Consider the following 18,236-nt stretch of genomic DNA (forward strand, 5'->3'; position numbering starts at 1 on the left):
GATCATACCTGACGAAAAAATGGAGTACCTAGCTCAGCACCTTTGAAAAATTTCCCTATAATTTGGTCATGAGAAGATATTCGCGCTTTTGTAACACGCAGCTCGTCTGAGACTCCCACAAGCTCCCCAGACTGTAACTCATTCGCACCCTCTAGTCGATCGCTGTAAGTCGTTCATATCCAACCGCCCCCACGTGCCCTTTCTCAATCACTCATTCAGCCCAATTCATTGTCTTTATCTCTTCGCGTCTCTCTGCCATCGTCTCATGTGTCACAGCCGCAAACCCCTCTGTACTGTCCTACTTCTAGAGTCTCCTCTCACTATACTTGTCTCTCTTGCTCTCTCCTAATTCTTTCCCCCTGCTGCTTCTGTCTCTTCTCATTGTCACTATCTCTCTCTTCCTCGCTGTCATTGTCATACACTGTCTGTCATTATCGCTGGCTCTCTGCCACTTATACTTTCTATTTATTCCTACCCCCATGACATTGTCTCATTGACTCTTCTCCTAGTATTGTTCTGTTACCGTCAACTATATTCCACAGCCACTGTGTCCGTTTCTTTCTCTCACAATTCTCTTCTTCACTCTTTCTATAACAAAACTACTATCAGCCATCTTCCAGTATTTATATTTTCTGTGTCTTTGCCCCTGCCACTGTCTTCTTCTCTCTCAGCTTGCGTGAATATGATCGCATGCGAAAATTTTTGGGAGAATTATTGAATGTGCTGAGGAAGACAGAATAGACAGGTGGTTCTCCACTTTTCATTCAGAGCCTTTTAAACAAGCGGAAACATACATTTCTTGTGCTCTGATAGGAGCATTTTTCCGCTGGTTCCATTCTTATCCCTGGTGCAGTAGGGTGTGTAACTCATACGAAAATAAATTCAGATACTTTACTTAAGTGAAACTGAAATATCTCGCAACTAATTTTACAACTCAGACCGGAATTTATGCGCAAAATTTTTTTAATGTGCTTGAGTACTACAACATGGGGTCCTCACATAATAACGGGGACGCTTTACAGCATATTTCGCCGTGCTACTTCACTCTATAAACTACGTTTTCACCTCAAACAGGATGTTACGTCTACAAGTAGACTAAGTTTGAACATCTGTGTCTCTGAATCGGATAAAGAGATGAACAAAACTTTCGAGGTGTAAGTAGGCTGTTCAGGTTTTTATGTTGGTAACGCCACGTAGCGCTCTGTATGAAAATCACTGACTGTGCTGTGTGCAGTCTGTGGCTGGGTTTCATTGTTGGAATATTTGATGTTGTAGTGTTGGGCAGTTGGATGTGAACAGCGCATAGCGTTGCGCAGTTGGAGGTAAGACGCCAGCAGTGGTGGATGTGGGGAGATGGCAGAATTTTGAGAGCGGACGATCTGGACTTTGCCCATCAGAAAGAGTAAATTTGTCATACTGGATATCATGAACTGATATATGATGACTTTTGAACATTATTACGGTAAATACATTGTTTGTTCTCTATCAAAATCCTTCATTTGCTAACTATGCCTAACAGTAGTTAGTGCCTTCAGTAGTTAGAATATTTTATTTAGCTGGCAGTACTGGCGTTCGCTGTATTGCAGTAGTTCGAGTAACGAAGATTTTTGTGAGGTAAGTGCATCATGAACGGTATAGGTTATTGTTAGTCAGGGCCATTCTTTTGTAGGGATTATTGAAAGTCAGATTGCGTTGCGCTAAAAAATATGTTGTGCGTCAGTTTATTGTTGATCAGAATAAGTAAAGAGAGAAATGTCTGAGTACGTTCAGTTTTGCTCAGCTGTTTGAAAATCAAATAACGTAAGAGGTTTATCAGCACAGTAATTCATTAATTTTTCTAAGGGGATGTTTCAGAGGTTGTTCGAGATCGTGATCTCAGGAATATATAGAAAAAAATTAAGCCATTTGCTGTGCATAGCTGTCTAGAAATGCCCGGTTAGGCTTTCGTCCGCTGGTGATGCCGAAAATATAGCCCGTTTAAATAAATAACACTCTTTTTCGATTTCCTAGTAACCACCCATGAACTAAAAAAAAAACGGTTTCTTCATTTATTTACGGAGAAGGAAGTGTGTAATACTCATATTGTGACGTTGCACTGTACGAAAGTGGCACTATGTCGATTCTCCTGTTAGGTATGCAAATAGTCCCTACCTTAAGGGCTATTTGACGCTACCTTTTTAGCACCGTTAGAATCCGAGGTATGAGCGTCGGAAAATACCATTTTTATACGCGGAGTTTTTTAACATAGCAGGTACCCATGTCGTCGCATCAGTACCGATAATGGAAAGAAAAATTATTGCTTTTTTTACGTAGACACTCCGTAGACGGTCCGTGGTGGAGAGTACCGTGTACCACTTATATACATATATTGAAGCGTTCCAGTCTGTATACATAAAACCATACCTGTATAAGACCAGTAAAGTCTGATTTGGTTGGATGATTTGGGGCAGGGCACCAAACAGCAAGGTCATCGCTCCCATCTCATTAGGAAAGGACGGGGAAGTAAGCCGGCCGTGCCCTTTCAGAGAACCATGCCGATATTTGCCTGAAGCGATATAGGGAAATAACGGAAAACCTAAATCAGGATGGCCGGACGCGGGCTTGATCCGTCGTCCTCCCGAATTCGGGTGCATTATCCTAACCACTGCACACCTCGCTCGGTAGTAAAGTTTGAAATTGTGTAATTTTGTTTGTAAAAGTCTTGCGTTAGCTAAAAAATTATTTCCGAGAGCTGTTTTACACGTGACGAAACATTTGGTAATGAGCACCATCAACTAGACCTAGACTTTTAACATCATCCAGTCATCTTCTTCTTGTGGTTAGCATTCATTCCGTCATGGACGGGCTCCACTGTATTCAATGATTTGGCAAATTTGTGTACTACCTGCCTGTGAATCGTGTAAACTTTGATCTGTAGAAACCGTTCGTGTAACGTGTATTGTGAGGAGCAAAATGGCGACCAGCACGGCATTGACCTAAACGAGCCAGGAAACCACCGAATAACCAGACTCAGGCTGTCCTTCCGCAACAGCTGTTGTTGTTAATCCGTTTCATGGATTCGATCCGGATTGGCTCACATTGTCTCGCAAGCGAGCGTGCTAAGCCTTACGCTGTACCATGTTTGAAGGTCATGTAACATCGGTGTGATAAAGTTGGCTTAGTCGTAGACTTACTCGTCACAATCTTTCTTCACACCAAAAACAAACACGCACAGATGTACAGAGGCAGTCAGGGACAGACCTGAGGAAATTAAAGGGACCCAGCGCGGTCGCAAAGGGAGTGAGGAGTAAGCAGAAGAATTGGAATCCATATTTGGTAGCTGCGTAGGCACGCTGAAGCCAATATAAACGGCTGTGGCTTTAATCGGATTACATTCCCCCCTGATACCGTTTTGTGCTTGGACAATAACCACCGCGGACGGGGAAACGTGCTGCAATTTTAATTAAAGTGACTTATTTTAAATTAAATTTTTAATTACGCGAGCATGTGCTGTCTGCCGTGCCTATCCTGATAACAGCTTTTTACTTTTTGCCAACGTACCCACAGTAATTCCGCAGCTTCCGTGTGTTACAAGCTGCACCGTGTTGTGTTCATCTGGGTCTCACGTAATAGTCCCGGTCACTGTTAACATCTAGTCTCATTTACAGAGGCTGGCACCTGCGAAGCCTAGCGCTGTTCTGCGTTTCTGTTACACTTTTGAATCACTAAGAAAGTGATGCGTTATGTCACAACGTTTTGCATTTATATTTCACAGACTACGCCCTGCGGTGATAGTCGTGTTCAAATACTAATTTATAAAGAAAGGTTAACGCCGAAACTCGTCATCCACGCGTATGCGCAGTTGAAACAGTTATTTCTTAGAAGTCTTGAGGTGCGAGTCACTGGTGGTCCAGAAAACCGCTACTGCAAGAAAGGATGAATGAATTCATTTTTGGTGCTAATAACGATCATCCTCCTTTACCTCCTCTGCTTTACTGCAGATGACGTGTCACTGAGCACATTTGTTCTGTGCATGCAGTACACGTGAGGCGCCTAGTTGTTTCCACTTCACTGTGTGGAATACGAAGGTTCTGTTACAGTTCACTAACCCGCTGTCTTCAAGTTGATGTCCCCAGCGCAGAAAACAGCACGCAGGTCGTAGGTTCTGTGTCTTGAGGCTGAAACTGACTTTTAGCGAGGTTCTGTTCTGAAATAATGTATCACTTCTTTGGGATGCCACTCGCGTATTTTAATATAGCCACACGAGAAGACTACATGATCTTAATACAGCACCTTCTGGTACAGCACAATACATTATCAAACACAATGTTTACGAAAATGTATCTTTACACTGTTTGTGACACGTGTCTGTGCCTCATGACTACCGGAGTGAATCTTTTAATACTGAATACTGGCAAACACACCCTGCCACAGACAACACGACTGTACATCTCGACTGCCTAATCCAGAGTGACGAACAGGAACTTAAATAAAAATCGGAAACATCCCACGACAGACAACATGTCTGTTCTTCTCGACTGCTTAATCCGGAGTGACGAACAGCCCGAAACACGTCGCGCGCCATACCAAAAAATGCGCGACCCGAACGCTTCCGGAGTACTTCTCCTGCAACTTCGATAGTCTTTTGTTTTTGATTTCAATTGTTTTTAATAATTCTAAAATGACTGATTGATAGTCAGCTGTTGAGAGATATTTATATTAAATAGTGAAGTCATTCCAAGGAGTAGTTTAACTAATAATAGTAACTATACTTTAACGTTTTAGCGCCCTTGCTCCGAACACAGCAGCCAATCACAGGGCAGAAGCATTATGCAGGAGGTCTTTCTCACGGGAATGGTACCGAATCTAACATCTGTCACTGGTACCTCACACCACATTTCGTCATCTATATACTTCTTGCATCTCCACTCCTCTGGGAACAGCTTCTTGGAGCCTCATATGATGGATAACTAAGACGGAAATATTACAACGTTAGACATCTAAAAAAAGATTTGAGGCGATGGGGGTAGCTGAGAGAACTCTTGCCGTCGGCAAGTCACTTGTTTACTTCACGGAAAATGTTTTACACGATCCAGCAGCGAATTAAAAATATATCAGAAGAGCGACTGAAAAATTACAGGACTGCTTGTGACAATGTCTCGGTGTGTCTGGAGATCCAGAAATCTACTGCATTACGTCTCTGTAAACAACTTCTCCTTCTCTGTCTATAGGTAGAGATACCTGAGTAACCTGAGTAGCCAGAGTTGCCGGGGTGTGTCTTTATTCAAGTCTTCCAGTAGTCCACCTCCACCTCCTTTTCTCTCTGTGCACCTTCTTCAGCCCCCACTGTCGGTTGGTGTCTTCCGTCCCCTCTCTCTGTCGATCTCCTTCTCCCCCTCTCTCTGTCCAGCTCGTCCTCACTTTCCCTCAGCCTTCCTCCCCCCCTCCTCCCTCTACAACTCCTTCTAACCCTTCTCGCTGTCCATCTCCTCCATCCCCCATTCACTGTCCACCTGCTCCTCTCTTTCCTTTTGTCCGTCTTCTCCTGAGTCTTGTCACTGTTTATCTTCTCCTATTCCCTTTTTCTGTCCATTTACTTCTCCCACTCTACCTACCTCCTTCTCTCTCCTCTCTCGCTCCATCCCCTCCGTCTCCTTATCTGTGTCGACACTCCCCCTACCTGTCTGTCCATCTCCTCCTTGCCTTTCTCCTCACGTTATCACACTCACCTCTATTCGAGGCTGGTGGGTCTTACGCCCACAGTATTTCTTTTCAGATCGCAAATCCAAGAGGCTATCAAAAAGCTTCCGTTTCAAGGCCCCTACCTCCAGAATAGGTGCGCAAATCAGGCAAAATCGTCGTGTGCGTAGAGGCAATCATCTCACTGGTGCACCAAGTTGAAGATACCAATTTCTTGAAAGCATGTATAGCTACGCATGAAGAAGTCTGTAACTGCATGCTGGGCATCCTGGACCGACAGGCATTTTCTGCCCTTCAAGGTCCTTTTTAAAGGACCCAAGGTGCGTTAACCACATGGTGTGAGGTCAGAACTAAAGGGCGGGTGCTCGAGTACCTCACACTTAAACAGGCATAACTTACGCATTTGGAATATGTATTTGCAATGTGGGGACATGCATCATCATGAAGCAGCCTGGAATTTGGCGCACCATTATACAACTGTAGTTTTCGACAGAAATGTTGCCCCATACACATTCAGCATTCTTCGATGGATCTCTTCCTGTGTTTGTTTTTCGGCAGCTACGAATAGCAGCTCTTTGGTCCTATTTGGAAACATTTGATAATAACACCGCCTTACTTTAGGTTTCAGCGTTTACAGCATGCCCGTCGGAAAGATACGAACGGCACACTAATCCCTTGCTTGCAAGTCGGTGCTTATATATCGGCATCGGAGTCGTGTTACGTAGTATATACGCCGCAGCAAAGCCCTCAAACAGAAACTTACGGTGGCCTGTTACAATAAGTCTACCAAAGTTGGTCGAAATCGAAAGGTTTAACATGGGCTTTATACCCATGGCTTGGACCACGTTCGCATATGTCTAATCTGTTTCACATATACTTAACATATTTCACGCGTGTTTGTTCACATTATTCACTTGTATCTCTAAAGAACTTCGCACTGCAGTTTCGTTGTCATGCAGCTCAATGTTTATGACGTTATGTGTCCTGAACTATACATCGTACAATGATATCATTTCGAGGTACATCCAGTGACAAATGTGGGCCCCATCTGCTAAATGTGTTATGATCAGAATTTAAGGAATTAAATAATGAAATCGTCATACATGATGCGGCTGTTTTCGACGCATCTCAGCGTTTGTAAATTCCCATATCCTGAATTATGTTCTTACAGTGACGTAATTTTATGATACATTCAGTGGTATATGGGAACATTTGTCTGCAAAATGTATCGCGAATACAGTTAGTGGTACAGAAGTAATAAAACGCAATGCTTCATGCGGCAATTTTACTGAGTGAACAGCGAAAATAAAGTAAGCGATAAACATTTTCCTTTTATTATCTTATGGGGCTGTCAGTGGGAGAATTTTCGTACAGGTTGCACAATACGTGGTAAGTTTGTTACGAGTCAGAAAATGCCCTCATTCTCAAGAAAATCTCATCTCCATTCCCAATTTCATACAAATCCGTATGGGTGGAGAAAAATTGTCGCACGAAATTTTAACCCTGTATGGCTGATGTCAATAGGAACCAAAATTACCAGTGTTGTGTAGGTCGACAACGCAAAATTTTATAACTACGGTAACTTGGCACCACGAGCTCCGGTTGGCGTGTCCGTATCACGTTGGGGTAGTGACGGGGCGAGGGACGTTTCAATGTGTGAACCAACGACCACGGCGCTGCCCGTCAACCGACGAACGACAACAGGGCAATCCCATGGCCAATCGGAGCGCGTGGTTTAAAAATGGTGTGTTGTCGGCCTACACAACATTAATAATTTTGGTTCCTACTAGCATCAGCTATCCAGGGTTAAAATTTTGTGACAGAAATTTTCTCCACCCAATATATAAATAGTGCTGGCCGTTTAAGCAGCAGCTGCGTCTAAATTACAAATTTTCAAAAGAGAAACATCTTTTGTATGCAGCACAGTATTTTTTTGGTCTTGTGACCCAGACGTTTCACCTGAGTTACAAGGAATGTTCACTGGGGGTTGAGATCGGCTTCTAATTCGTTATTTTTAAGCCAGACAGCTTACTCTCAGGTGCCAAACTGGTTGAAAATTTGCAGTGTTCCTTTCGGTCACTATTTTCAACATATTGCACCTTATCTGCCACTTTCTTCATGCAGAAGGAGAAGGCGAAACGCGTCTGGGTGCACAATATATAGATCCTTAATGTGCAGCGTGGAAAAGGCGTCTGTCTTTTGAAGTATGTGTGTGTGTGTGTGTGTGTGTGTGTGTGTGTGTGTGTGTGTGTGTGTGTGTGTTGACTCAGGGTACAAGCTATCACCATTACACATTTCATCCGAATCCGTCTAGCCGTTTCAGTGTGCCTGAAGGAGTAACAAACATATAAGGCCGCCTCACACGGAAACAATGAATAGCGCTTCTCAGTGGTGCTTCCGCTGACGAAGCATTGGTTTAAATGGGCGCCTGAAGACGTGCAGAGCGAAGAAGTTCAGTGATGGTCTACTGACACAGGTGGCGCAAAGCGCCACTGGCCTACCGCTGGTAGGACACTGCAGCCAACAAGCGGCCTTTAGAAGACGCCACTCAGAAGTGTTGCTAATAGATCAGGCAAGGAGCGGTGCCTCATGTTAACAGTCTGCTCGTGACGTCATGGAATTGCTGCTCTCTGTTATTTGGTAGTACGGTTGTATAGGTCATATTGTTGTTCAGAGATGGAAGTCAGTGCAGAAGATTTCATCCATGAAGATGATAAACTTTCATCGGTATGCAACATGGAGTGGGGGGAATATTCAGATAAAGTTCAGAAACTCAAAGATGCAACCTACAGAGTAGAGCGTTGTTCAGAGAAGATGGCTACTGGCGATCGTCACTCGCATTTCTTCCCGCTTGTATTGGGTCTGTTGACATAGGATGTAACACCGAAGTAATCTTCCAATCTCTTTCTACCTCGATTACAAACAAAAATGCACAAAATCTAGCAGGTTTATACAATATCTTCAGGAAAATCTGGAGACACATTCGAAGACCGAGCAAAAACTCTGTACTCTTTAGCAATAATTCCAAAAGTATATCCAATGTTATGTGTCGACAGAAGTGCCGACACAGTGTTATTTTGAAGGGCCGAATAGGCACGCTATAAGCTCACCCAGAATATCGTGAAGTCTGAAACAGGATGCTCAATGAATGCTAATAAGAAAAGTACGTTGCTTTGGGAATACTTAACTTTAATCCATCCTTTTGGTATACATCGTTTATGGTGAATACAAGTAAGACTCTCTCCAGATATGGTTAACTGCGCCTTGCTAGGTCGTAGCTATGGACTTAGCTGAAGGCTATTCTAACTGTCTCTCGGCAAATGAGAGGAAGGCTTCGTACGTCTAGTCGCTAGCAATGTCGTCCGTACAACTGGGGCGAGTGCTAGTCCGTCTTTCTAGACCTGCCATGTGGTGGCGCTAGGTCTGCAAGTACTGACAGTGGCGACACGCGGGTCCGACATGTACTAATGGACCGCGGCCGATTTAAGCTACCACCTAGCAAGTGTGGTGTCTGGCAGTGACACCACATTCCTCCCCCGCAAATCGGCGAACGGTTGTGTTATAAGGCTTCCGCCCGCCGTGGGGAGGGCCCCATGTTGACGTAGGCGATGAGGTGGGGAGCCTAACAAAAGGCGAGGCTGTGCCACCCGCACCCGGCCATTCGGTCCGAGGGGAGCTAGGAAACGCCTGGAAACCTACTCCAGGGTGCACGTCAACATGCGGCGTATGCGCCCGTAATGAGACAGGAGTGGCCGAAGGCTCGACCTCCATTGCGGCGGGGTATCCGACGCGCGATGTCGCCATGGGGTCCGGAGAGGGCAAGAGTTCCATGGCGGAGGACAACTGGTCACGGGAAGCGATCGGCGGCGCGTGACCCAAGGAGGCGGATGGCGGCTGCAGCGAAGGGTCCTCTGCGGGCTGCGCCGGCGGCGGCGGCGGCTGCGCGATGCCATGGGGCAAAATGGAAGGCATCGTCGGTAACACCTGGGGATGAGGCGAGCCAGTAGATGGGTCCCCAGGGCGCTGACCGGACGGCTCCGTCGCTGAAAGCAGACGGGGAGCGGCAGAACCCAGGCGACGACAGAGACGCAGCTGATTGAGATGCCGACGCACCTCACCAGAGGCCCCCATAACCAAATACATCGCGCGGCCGAGGCAGCGAAGAATGCGCCCTGCGAGCCAACGCCGTGAACCGCGATAGTTACGATAGAATACAACGTCGCCTGGAACAAAAGCAGGAGTCTGCCGCTGCACAGGAACCTGATGCGGCGGATGCAGCAAAGACATCAAGGTTCGATGAGGACGACCGTGAAGCAACTCAGCCGGCGAGCGACCATCGCGGGGCTGAGAGCGATACGAAGACAAAAAGAGCAACAACGCGTCCTCCCGAGAATGCGACTCTTTCAACTTCAACATCTGTGACTTAAAAGTCCGGACCAATCGTTCAGCGGCACCGTTTGACTGAGGCGGAAACGGCGCGGATGTCAGATGTTGAATACCATTGGCCTTGCAGAATGACTGAAATTCTGCGGACATGAATTGTGGGCCATTGTCGGAAACAATAGTCTGTGGAAGACCTTCAATGCAAAAGATAGCAGACAACGCTTGGATGGTGGCAGATGACGTCGTGGAAGACATCCGGACAACAAAAGGAAAATTACTGAAGGAATCGACAACAACCAACCATCGAGCATTCCAGAAGGGACCAGCAAAATCGATATGTAAGCGTTGCCAAGGGGAAGTGGCTTTCGGCCATGCAAAGAATTTCCGCGGCGGTGCGGATTGTTGTTCGGCACACGCCATGCAAGAAGAGCACATATGCGTAATCGCAGCATCGATTCCGTACCAAGTACAGTGTTGACGAGCAAGTTGTTTCGTACGCACTATACCCCAATGTCCTCGGTGGAGAAGCTTTAAGACAGAGGACTGTAACGAACGTGGGACCACGACCCTAGACTGATCATTATCAGAACGCAACAACAAAACACCACGTCGTACAAAAAGTCGCTCCTTGTGAGCAAAAAATCGGCGAACCATCGGATCCTCGATCCGCGACTTCGACAAGGGCCATTGCGTAGCAACAAAACGCAAAACGGTAGCAAGGACAGGGTCAGCAGCTGTTGCTGTAGCTACACGACGAAACTCAATCGTAAACGAGTCGACCACGTCATCGGTTTCCGCATCAATGAACATGCAAGCAAGTTCGGAAGAATCGAATGCTTTATCCTCAGCAACAGGCAAACGGGACAATGCATCTGCGTTTCCGTGCTTAGCAGTGGACCGGTACAAGATATCGTAGCGGTACTGCGAGAGGAAAATAAACCAGCGAATGAACTTCTGCGCTGTACGTGGAGGTACAGGCTTGTTCGGATGAAAAAGCGATGTCAAAGGTTTGTGGTCTGTGATGATCGTAAAGTGACGACCATACAAGAAATCATGAAACTTTGTAACACCAAACACGAGAGCCAAAGCTTCTTTCTCTATCTGGGAATAATTTCTTTGCGCTGACGAGAGCAATTTGGACGCAAAGGCTATAGGGCGATCATGCGAACCATCTTTGTGCGCAAGCTCAGCACCGATCCCGAAATCCGATGCATCTACCATCAACGAAAGGGGTTTCTGGGGATCGAATGGCGTAAGGCAAGTATTTGAAAGCAACGCCGATTTCAATTGGCGAAAGGCGCGTTCGCAGTCCGTCGACCAGACGAACGGAACACCCTTACGGCGTAAGCGATGAAGCGGAGCTGAAATGGAAGAGGCATGCGGAAGAAAGTTATGGTAGAAATTTATTTTTCCCAACACACTCTGCAGCTGCTTCACATTTTGCGGCGGAGGCAAGTCCTGTATGGCACGGAGGTGCTCCGGACTCGGATGTATGCCTTGGGCATTAATGACATGTCCCAGATACGGCAAGTGGAACGCCTGACCTGAAATAATGTTCGGAGATTTTGGAAATGTTCTGCTTCTGTCTTTCCGGATATCACTATATCGTCCAGATAGTTTGCTGCAGTAGGGACCGACGCACAAATAGTTTGTAAATATTGCTGAAACAATGCAGGGGCGGATGCACACCCGAATGGCAGTCTTTTGAATCTGTACAATCCAAGATGCGTGTTAACCACCAATACGCGCTGGGATTCTTCGTCCACCGGTATTTGCAAGTACGCATCTGCTAGGTCCAACTTTGAAAAATATTTTCCCGTGCACATTTTGTCAAAAAGATCTTCCGGGCGGGGCAAAGGAAAAGTAGCAGTCACTAGTTGTGGATTCACTGTTGCTTTTAAGTCCACGCAAAGCCTCAATTTGCCGGAAGGTTTTTGCAAAATCACTAAGGGTGAGGCCCAGAGAGACTCCTGCACACGTTCAATGACACCTTGGGATTCTAAATCGCTTAATGTTCTTGCGACCTCATCACGCAATGCGTGGGGAACATTGCGCGCTCTGAAAAATTTCGGTTGCGCGTTGACTTTTAGTTCCAAATGTGCTTCATAGTTCTTAGCGCAACCAAGGCCCGGTGCAAAAATGTCTGCAAATTCCTCACACAGACGAGAAACACTGGCTGAAGGCACAGTCTGGTTCACCGATAGGACCTGATTCACAATAGACAAGTTAAACAATTGAAATAAATCTAAACCAAACAAGTTCACTGCAGCAGAAGAACGTAGAACGTAAAATGACACAAGTTTTGTTTGTCCCTTGTATGTTGCAAGAAGGCTGCACTGTCCTAACACAGGGATATGCTGTCCAGAATAACTAGTGAGCTGAACTTTTGCGGCACGCAACGGCGGTGCGCCCAGTTGTTTGTACGTAGCGTGATTGAGCAATGAAACTGCAGCTCCAGTATCGAGCTGGAATGGTATCACTTGTCCGGCAAAGTCCAAATCTACAAAAAGTTTATTGTCCTGCTGACGACAAGAGCGACTGTTTTGTGCAACTTGAACAGACACCGGTACAGAATCACTTGCGACGTGACGGGATTGCCGTCGACGTCGACGCACACTTTTTGTGGGACGAACACAGTCACTATTAGGAACACTGGGCGGAGTGGCATTAACTACGTGAATGTCCATAGGCGAATGTTCCCGAGCCTGAGTGTCCTTGGTTTGATTCCGGCGCGAAACAAAGGGCCTGGAATGGTTGGTAGTGTCCGATCGGAGCTTTTTCTGGCAAACACTTTGAACATGTCCTTTCTTATTACAGAAAAAGCAAATAGCTTGGCGTGACGGGCAATGGTCACGCGAATGTCTAGTTGCACACCGCGGGCATGATTTCAGCACTGCATTCGCTCGTTTTCGCGGGGCACGTGATGGTGCGCTTGGCGTGCGCGAAGGCTGTTTACAGTTCCTTGCAGCGCTCCCGGCGGGCCGGTTAATGCGACACACAGCTGGCGAAGTTTCAAATGATGCCTGAGCAAAGTCAAGTGTGTCTTGCCTATCCAAGATGTCTATCACTTGTTGAAGGGAGGGATTGACTAGTTTCAAAATCTGTTCCCTTATGCGAACATCAGAAACGTTCTGTGCTATTGCATCACGCACCATTGTATCTGAATAAGGAAGGCCACAGTCACATTCAAATGCGCAGTCCCTAGTAAGGCCTTGCAAAGTTGCAACCCACTCCCGATTAGTTTGACCGGCCGTACGTTTTGTACGGAAGAACGTATACCTTTTTGCAACCACATTAACTGTTTCTTTGAAATAGGCATCTAAAGCCGACACAATTTCTTCGTAGGACAGAGTTGCTACGTCGCGTCGGGGAAACAATTTCACTATCACACGGTACGTTTGCACGCCGACACAAGACAATAAGTGAGGCTGCCGCTCGTTACCTTGAATTCTGTAGGCGGCGAGATGGAATCCAAACTGGCGTGACTATTCCGGCCAGCTCTCCTGAGTTGCATCGAAATTACGGAAGGCGGGTGCAACTGCGTGTTGTGGCTGCGGTAGCGATGAAGCGGCGGCGGCCGCATCGTTTTGCAGCGCACGTTGACCCTGGACGAGCTGTCCCAGGGCATCCAATAACGCCTGCGTCTGCTGATTCTGCAAGCGATAAAATTCGGACAGTACATCTGGAGATTGTGGCGAAGCCATGACACAAGCAATTCAAATCAGAGCAAGTTACTATCAAAAGGACTGCAACGTGGGCGCGTCACTTTTCCTCGTCGCCAATGTTATGTGTCGACAGAAGTGCCGACACAGTGTTATTTTGAAGGGCCGAATAGGCACGCTATAAGCTCACCCAGATTATCGTGAAGTCTGAAACAGGATGCTCAATGAATGCTAATAAGAAAAGTACGTTGCTTTGGGAATACTTAACTTTAATCCATCCTTTTGGTATACATCGTTTATGGTGAATACAAGTAAGACTCTCTCCAGATATGGTTAACTGCGCCTTGCTAGGTCGTAGCTATGGACTTAGCTGAAGGCTGTTCTAACTGTCTCTCGGCAAATGAGAGGAAGGCTTCGTACGTCTAGTCGCTAGCAATGTCGTCCGTACAACTGGGGCGAGTGCTAGTCCGTCTTTCTAGACCTGCCATGTGGTGGCGCTAGGTCTGCAAGTACTGACAGTGGCGACACGCGGGTCCGACATGTACTAATGGACCGCGGCCGATTTAAGCTACCACCTAGCAAGTGTGGTGTCTGGCAGTGACACCACATCCAACATATCATCTATGCCTACAGAAACTCTACTTGAAAGCTCTTTCAGAAGATATTGTCTCCGTATTAAGGGAATAAGGAAGTTGGCAGACCGAAACGTTAATCGTCAACGACTAAAAGAGGAAAGTAATCCAGCCTTCATATAACTGCCTGCTTTGAGGAACTTCACTTTCTTTGTCAGTCCTTGAAAGCAGATAAGTCTGGCGTTCCTCTACTTGATCCAACGGCAATGAACGTGGGACTGTGGTGGGAATCACACATGGCCCCCAACAATATCGAGAAAATGTTTTTGTTGCTGTAAAAAAAACGACCCACAGTCAACTGCCTTGATGACACGCATATGTTCACCATTTGCAGCCGCCACACAGTTGGGTAAATTACTTCCCTCTTTAGTAAAACCATTTTAAACTCTTCCTTAGAGAAATGGTGGCACTCTGGATTTACTTTTAAATTGCCTCTTTTTGCTTTTCGTATTCAGTAACAGAAGTAAAAGAGAGCCATCCTGCTCGTCAGACTCCATGGCGGAACTGAAAGGAGGCTGCGCTGTAGCAGCGGCAGATCAAAGCGGCGACAAGGGAGCCGCTGCTCTTTTTCAGCAGCGCCGCGCAGCGCAGAATCGTGTGAAGTACGCTGGAGACAAGCGCTTGTCTGTGGTTTCTTCTTGTGGAGGCGGCTTAACACACACAGACACACACACACACACACACACACACACACGCACACACACACACACACTCACACTCACACAAACTATTTATGCCTCTCATTCTGTGATATCAGTTGTTAATCTTCTTATGTACACTGAAGAGCCAAAGAAACTGGTACACAAGCCTAATATCGTGTAGAGCCCCCGCGAGCACGCAGCAGTTCCGCAACACGACGTGTCATGGCCTCGACTAATGCCTGAAGTAGCGATGGATGGAACTGACAACATAAATCCTGCAGGGCTGTCCATAAATCCCTAAGAGTACGAAGGAGTAGAGATCTCTCCTGAGCAGCACGTTGCAAGGCATCCTAGATATGCTCAATACGTTCATGTCATGGGGAGTTTGGTGAGGAGCAGAAGTCTATAAACAGAGAAGGGTGCTCCTGGAGTCACTCTGCAGCGATTCTGGAAGTGTGGGGCGTCGCATCGGCCTGCTGGAATTGCCCAAGTCCGTCGGAATGCACAAGGGACATGAATGGATATAGGTGATCAGACAGGATGCTCACGTACGTGTCAGCTGTCAGGGTCGTATCCAGACGTATCAGGCGTTCCACAACACTACAACTGTCATAAAGGATACTCGAGTGGGCCTTCGGCCCCGAAAGCCCATATCGATGATGTTTGATTGAATGATTCACGCGCTGACACGTTATGATGGCCCAACACTGAAATCGTCAGCAAATTGCGGAAGGGTTGCGCTTCTGTCACGATGAACGATTCTCATCAGACGTCGTTGGTCCCGTCCTTGCAGGATACTTTCCGGCGATGTCGGAGATTTGACGTTTTACTAGATTCTTGATATTCACGGTGCACTCGTAAAATGGTCGTACGGGAAAAATCCCCACTTCATCGCTACCTCGGAGACGCTGTTCCCCATCGTCGTGCACCGACTGTAAAACCACATTCAAAATCACTTAAATGTTGATAAACTGCCACTGTAGCAGCAGTAATCGATGTAATAACTGCGCCAGACACTTGGTGTCTTATGTAGGCGTTGTCAACCGCAGCGCCGCATTCTGCCTGTTTACTTATCTACGTATTTGAAAGCGCATACATACACAAGTTTCGTTGCCGCTTCATTGCACATACAGAGTGGAGAAAAATTGTGTCCCTAATTTTAATCCTCGATAGCAGATGCCAGTAGGTACCAAATTACTAATGTGGTATACACCGACAACGCAACATTTTTAAACCACAGAAACTTGGCGCCACGAGCTCTGATTGGCCGTGGGAGTACCCTTTTGCCGTTCGTCGGCTCTCGATCAGCGCCATCGTTGTCGGTTCACGAATACACTACTGGCCATTAAAATTGCTACACAACGAAGATGACGTCCTACAGACGCCAAATTTAGTCGACAGGAAGAAGATGCTGTGATATGCAAATGATTAGCTTTTCAGAGCATTCTCACAAAGTTGGCGCCGGTGGCGAAACCTACAACATGCTGAGGTGAGGAAAGTTTCCAACCGATTTCTCATGCACAAACAGCAGTTGACCGGCGTTGCCTGGTGAAACGTTGTTGTGATGCCTCATGTAAGGACGAGCAATGCGTACCATCACGTTTCCGACTTTGGTAAAGGTCGGATTGTAGCCTATCATGATTGCGGTTTATCGTATCGTGACATTGCTACTCGCGTTGGTCGAGATCCAACGACAGTTAGCAGAATATGGAATCGGTGGGTTCAGGAGGGCAATACGGAACACCGTGCTGGATCGCAACGGCCTCGTATCACTAGCTGTCCAGATGACAGGCATCTTATCCAAATGGCTGTAACAGCTCGTGCAGCCACGTCTCGACCCCTGAGTAAACACATGGGGACGTTTGCAAGACAACAACCATCTGCACGAACAGTTCGACGCCGTTTGCAGCAGCATGGATTATCAGCTCGGAGACCATGGCAGCGGTTACCCGTGACGCTGCATCACCGACAGGAGCGCCTGCATTAGAGTACTCAACGACGGACCTGGGTGCACGAATGGCAAATCGTCATTTTTTTCGGATGAATCCAGGTTCCGTTTACAGCATTATGATGGTCGCATCCGTGTTTAGCGACATCGCGGTGAACGCACATTGGAAGTGTGTATTCGTCATCGCCATACTGGCGTATCACCCGGCGTGATGGTATGGGGTGCCATTGGTTACACGTCTCGGTCACCTCTTGTTCGATTTGACGGCACTTTGAACAGTGGACGTTGCATTTCAGACGTGTTACGACCCGTGGCTCTACCCTTCATTCGATCCCTGTGAATCCCTACATTTCAGCAGGACAATGCACGACCGCATGTTGCAGGTGCTGTACGGGCCTTTGTGGATACAGAAAATGTTCGATTGCTGCCCTTGCCAGCACATTCTCCAGATCTCTCACCAACTGAAAACGTCTGGTCAATGGTGACCGAGCAACTGGCTCGTCTCAATACGCCAGTCACTACAGTTGATTAACTGTAGGATCGTGTTAAAGCTGAATGGGCAGCTGCAACTGTAAACGCCATCCAAACTCTGATTGACTCAATGCCCAGGCCGTTATTACGGCCAGAGGTGGCTGGTGTGGGTACAGATTTCTCAGGATCTATGCACTCAAATTGCGTGATAATGTAATCACATGTCAGTTCTAGTATAATATATTTGTCCAATGAATATCCCTTTATCACCTGCATTTTGTTCTTGGTGTAGGAATTTTAATGGCCAGTAGCGTACAAACGTCCGCGCCCTGTCACTGCCCTAACGTGATACGCATACGTGTCGAATAGGTCTTCCTGTTTGTCATACCGTAAGGATGGCAGCACAGTATTTGCTTCTACAACAACGAGATAGGATTTTTGTTAATGGACTAGCCGACGGTAATGCGCATGATGATCGACGGCTGTATAAGCTATGGTACCCAGCACGGCACAACCCATACCGGAAAACGTTTACAGCAATTTACCGCCGTCTTGGCATAACAGACTGGTTATCGGGATATCATGGTCATGCTGAAGACCTCGAACACGACGGGATGCTGCGTTTGAAAAGACTGTTCTCGATCGTTTCGAGGAAGCACCTACGACAAGTACTCGAGGGTTGGACATGACATGGGGTCACTCATCGGTTAGTCTGGGAGGTTTTGAGGGATGACGGCCAGCATCAATTTAGTTTCGACCCTGTGCAAGATCTAAATACTGTGACGGACTATGAACATAGGCTAGGGTTTTGCCGATGGTT

This window comes from Schistocerca cancellata, chromosome 8, assembly GCF_023864275.1.
Source record: "Schistocerca cancellata isolate TAMUIC-IGC-003103 chromosome 8, iqSchCanc2.1, whole genome shotgun sequence".
NCBI lineage: Eukaryota > Metazoa > Arthropoda > Insecta > Orthoptera > Acrididae > Schistocerca > Schistocerca cancellata.